Consider the following 5,742-nt stretch of genomic DNA (forward strand, 5'->3'; position numbering starts at 1 on the left):
AAGCAAGAGTGAGCCTTACAGCTCGCAAGATAATATGCAGTGATGACAATAATATAAGTATCTAAATGGATACTTACTAGAATCTTTTATCATGTGTAAGATAATTACTTACTAGATATAAGTAAAAACAAGGGATGAAGTTACCAAATACTTCACTACACTTATATCATTTATAAAGCTACTTGAACTACCACTGTTCAAAGTATAATGAGCTTTTACCAGTTCATCACATAGATGAGACTACAAGACAAGATTTGAATAGATTAAACCTTTGAAATATTATTAAAGGAAATGAAGTTATGATATACTTCATTAAGTTCTGATATATATATATATATATATCCACATATACATCTTCTTTATACATTTCCTGAAAACCTCTGTCATGTAAAGTATGAACAGAGTTTGAAACATCCAATAAATTTTGGGAAAGGAAAAGAAATTTGGCATAAATTAGGTATCTTGCTGATCAGGCAAAGATACCAGTAAGTAACCTTTTCTACTAGTAGATGGACGAATTCCCCACTGGTCATCACCCTGGTCTCAATAGGACCTTATGCTGGACTACCACTCAGCCACTTATGCATTTGATGGACTCCCACTGAGACACTTACACTATCATGGACGCCCACTGAACCCATGTTGCTTATGCCGACTCAATAGATGGACTTACTTCCCGAACGTTGGGTAAGTAATCAATTCATTTACCAAAACTGCAACCTTGTTGCGAATATAAAATACACCACAGAGCCGGATCCCTCAGGTTTTGAGTGAGTATTTAATTCCCTTAAAAAGGAAGATCTTAAATATAAAAATGAGTTTTGAGATCCGCTCTAACTTTTAAAAATCATTTTGAAGACTCGAAAACACTTTAAAGAGTGTTTGGAGTAAAGCTGATTTAATGAAGTAAATCAGTCCCCAGTATATTTAGAAAATGTCTGAATATTATTATTTAAATAATATTCCCATAAAGAATAATCTTTATAAAAAATAATTGAAGTAAAAGTATTAAAACTTATACTTGAAACGAGTATTAAATAACCAAAGATATACTTATACGAAAGTACTATCTTTATTTGAATAATCGAAAATAAGTTTGATTATTGACACCTTATTCTTTAATAAAATAAAGAATATATTACAGTAATAAGCGGAGTCATAATACCTCGAATGAATATTATAAATAATATTCATAAAATAAAGGAGTCATACATCCTCAAATGAATATCCAAGTAATATTCAATAATAATATAAAAGAGTCATAAGCCCTCGAATAGCATTCGAAATAATATTCAATAAATAATATAAGGAGTCATAAGCCCTCAAATGAATATTCAAATAATATTCATTTAATAAAATAAAGAAGTTATAAGCCCTCGAATGAATATTCATAATAATATTCATTAAATAAAATAAAGTTATCGAATAAACCTTATTCGATTAATAGTTTTGAAAACTATAACCATATATATATATAAATATATATATATATATAAAATCTACTCGGGATCCTCGACTCCCGGTTTTAGAAAATGTTTTCACCTTTGGGTCCCTATACTAAGGGTATATGCAAATTACCGCTATTCTCTAGCATAGGTATTATCAACTGAACCAACAGATATATATGGAAAGAATACGAAACAGGCATGCATATATATACCATATCAGCATGCTTCAATATATCGCAAAATTTGCTAATTAACCAACATGCATCTATCACAAGATAATGCATATACATATATACATCACAACAACAGTATAACGGGTAGAAAACTTGCCTGAGCGACTGGGGGTGATAAAAGGCTCGGGACGAGTCTGGTAACCTATAAACAACAAGTAAGTTGAAATTAAACCAAAGTCACTTGTAAATCTATACTTTAACCAACTTAGACTCTAACGCTCGTTTTGCGCTTACTGATTCTCTTAAGTCACTCGAGTACCCTCGGCTCCACCATTTTTAATAAATTAACCATTACGGGTTTTAAGGCGATTCTTTCGCGGGTGTCTTACCAACTGCCTAACAAACTTACCATAAATGTTTCATGCATTAATTAACCCTTTTTGGTCTTTAACCTATGTTTCAAAGTAAGGCGAGGGGAAAAGTTTCGTTCGCGAAACGCTGTTACTTGAAACGGTCGTTTCTCCTAAACCGTGCATCGGAATCGAACGAACTACATATCAAAACGAAGCTCGTAACACGAACTATCTAAAAATGGCAAGGGTAATAATCTAGCAGGGTGTTCTCGGGTCCTAATGTTATGCACAAAAACAGTCTAAAAAAAATCAGACGTTACGACGGCTATGTTTACGCGATTTCCCAATTTAAAACCATTCAAAACCAACCCAATTCAACCTCAAATCAAACATACAACCAAAATCCATCCTTATCACCTCATATCAGCCCCAACCAATTCAATTTTAACTTTCATACTTATGCCTAAGCTTGAATTTAACTATACTACAATCTTTTAACCAAAACAACAATATTTACCATTCCATTTCAATACCATTTCAATCCCAAACTCTAAATCACAAACATTAAGCTACAATATCACCCTACTAATCAAAATCATCTTATAATACATAGGAATCTAGGGTTTGGAGATGATATACCTTCCTTGAAGTGGTGGGAGGAGCTAGGAAGCCTTAAGAAGCTTTGAGAAGTCTTAGGAATGCTTGGATCTTCAAGGAAATCAAGAAAAATTTCAAGTTAAAAACTTGAAAACACTATTCATTGTCTTCTTCTTTGATTAAATGAAGAAGATTGAGAAGGAATTGATGGCTTAAACTCATGATATAGCCCTAACTAAGCATATGGATGATTAGGGAATTAACTCACCAATTTAGGAAGCTTGGATCTTTGATTTTGAAATTCCTTGCCTTTAAAATGTCAAAAAGCCGAGAGCATGAAGAACAATGCCTTGGTTTCTTTTTTTTGATTTTGATGAAAGTGATTTGCTTGGCTTGGTTGATTGGTTTTGTGTTTGATTTAGTTAATTACCTTGTTGCCCTTGATTTTGTGTGGTTAAAAAGCCACCACATCTCCTTCCTTCCCATGTCATGCCCATGTCATGTGGTGATGTCATCTTTCCCTCCTTGTCCTCTTCTCATTGGTTGGGTGACATCGCTCTCTCTAATCCCTTTGATTAACTTCCTAATTGTTTGCCTAATGATCGCTGATCTGTTATACGGTTCGCTTAACTTTCGTTCTCGTTTATCGTTTGAAGGATCATACCCGGGATCTTATTACTTAGGTTCCCTTAACCTTTCTCAATACATTATATTACTTTTTATGATCCTCTATTATAATCCTTTAATTTAAATCCTTTTTATCCTGTTACCTTATACTCAATTCTCTCCGTATCTAGTGGATTTCCGGGAAAAACCAAAGTGTTCGGAATTGGATTCTGGCGATCTTTACATACACTCATATACCATATAGAGTACTAATAAAATCTCAGAATATCCATAATAGAACCCCTACATACTGTGGCATGAAAAGTTTTCTCATTCAGCTAAAACACTATTCACAAGGGTTACAAAAAGTTGAAAATTTTGGGGGTTATTACAATTACGACGGCTATGTTTACGCGATTTCCCAAATTTAAACCAATTCAAACAACCACAATTTCAACTCCAATTCACAACCCAATCAAACCTCCATCTAAACTACATTACAACAGCCCCAAATCAACTCATTATAATCAATTTACTTAATCCCAAAACTTGAATTTAAACTATACTACATTCTTTAACCAACTCTTAAGATTTCAACAAATCAACCACCACCATTCCAACCCAAACTCTTAAACAAACAAGTTTCAAGCTACTCTTTACCCTTACAACCATAATCAACCTAATATACAAATTAAAGCTAGGGTTTGGAGATGATATACCTTCCTTGAAGTGGTGGGAGTAGCTATGAAGCCTTAAGAAGCCTTGAGGAGTCTTAGGAATGCTTGGATCTTAAAGGAAAAGTAAGAAAATTAAGTTAAAAACTTTGAAATCACTATTCATTGTCTTCTTCATTGATTTCTTGAAGAAGATTGAGAAAGAATTGAAGGCTTAAACTCATAATATAGCCATAACTATGCATAAGGATGACTAGGGAATTATCTTACCAATTTAGGAAGCCTTGATCTTGAGTTTTGAATTTCTTTCTCTTTGAAATAGTAAAAAGCCGAGAGCATGAAGAAAATAAAATGCCTTGTGTTCTTGTTTTGATGAAAAATGAATTGTTTGGCTTGGTTGGTTGAATATTTGATTTGTTTTTGGTTAATTACCAATTTAACCTTGATTTTGTGTGGTTAATATTCCACCACATTTCCTTCCTTCCCATGTCATGCTTATGTCATGCTATGATGTCATCTTTCCCTCCTTGTCCTCTTCTCATTGGTTGGGTGACATCATCCTCTCTAATCCCTTTGATTAACTTCCTAATTGTTTGCCTAATGACCGCTGATCTGTTATACGGTTCGCTTAACTTTCGTTTTCGTTTATCGTTTGAGGGATCATACCCGGGATCTTATTACTTAAGTTCCCTTAACCTTTCTCAATATATTATATTCCTTTTATGATCCTCTCTTATAATCCTTTAATTTAAATCCTTTTTATCCTGTTACCTTATACTCAATTCTTTCCGTATCTAGTGGATTTTCGGGAAAAATCAAAGTGTTCGGAATTGGATTCTGACGATCTTTACATACACTTATATACCATATAGAGTACTAATAAAATCTCAGAATATCCATAACAGAACCCCTACATAGTGTGGCATGAAAAGTTTTCTCATTCAGCAAAAACACTATTCACAAGGGTTACAAAAAGTTGAAAATTTTGGGGGTTATTATAGTCTCCCCTCCTTAAAAGGATTCCGTCCCGGAATCAAACAGAAAATAAATGGGGGTACTTTTCTAGCATTGCGCTCTCTAGTTCCCAAGTTGATTCTTCTACATTATGATTCTGCCATAGTACTCTGACTAGCTTGATCACTTTGTTCCGAAGCACCTGCTCCTTCTTATCTATAATCCTTACTGGCTTCTCCACGTAAGTCAGATCTGGTTGCATATCCACCTGCTCGTACTCCACTATGTGTCTGGCATCCCGATGATACTTCCTTAGCATTGACACATAGAACACATTATGAATTTATTGCAAGTTATGGGGTAAGGCTAGCTCGTAAGCTAACTTTCCAATCCGTCTTAATATCTCAAAAGGTCCAATGTATCTTGGGCTTAGTTTTCCTTTCTTTCCAAATCTCATTAATCCCTTCCAAGGGGATACCTTTAGCAGTACTAAGTCCCCGACTTCATATTCCTTGTCCTTTCGGGCTAGGTCTGCATATTTCTCCTGTCTGTCTTGGGCTGCTACAAGTCGTCCTCTGATAAGATCCACTATGTCTTTGGTCCTTTGGACCACTTCGGGTCCGAGCATCTTCCGCTCTCCTACTTCATCCCAGTATAAGGGAGATCGACACCTTCTTCCGTACAGGGCCTCATAAGGCGGCATTCCGATGCTAGCATAAAAGCTATTATTATAAGAAAACTCGATCAATGGTAAGTGGTCATCCCAACTTCCTTTAAGGTCTATTGCACAGACTCTCAACATATCCTCTAGTGTCTGGATGGTCCTTTCACTCTGCCCATCCGTCTGGGGATGGTACGCAGTACTCATATTTAACTTGGTCCCCGCACATTCTTGAAAGCTCCTCCAAAATCTGGAGTTGAATCTGGGGTCTCGGTC

The sequence above is a fragment of the Apium graveolens genome, chromosome 11 (assembly GCF_009905375.1).
Source record: "Apium graveolens cultivar Ventura chromosome 11, ASM990537v1, whole genome shotgun sequence".
In the NCBI taxonomy this organism is placed as follows: domain Eukaryota; kingdom Viridiplantae; phylum Streptophyta; class Magnoliopsida; order Apiales; family Apiaceae; genus Apium; species Apium graveolens.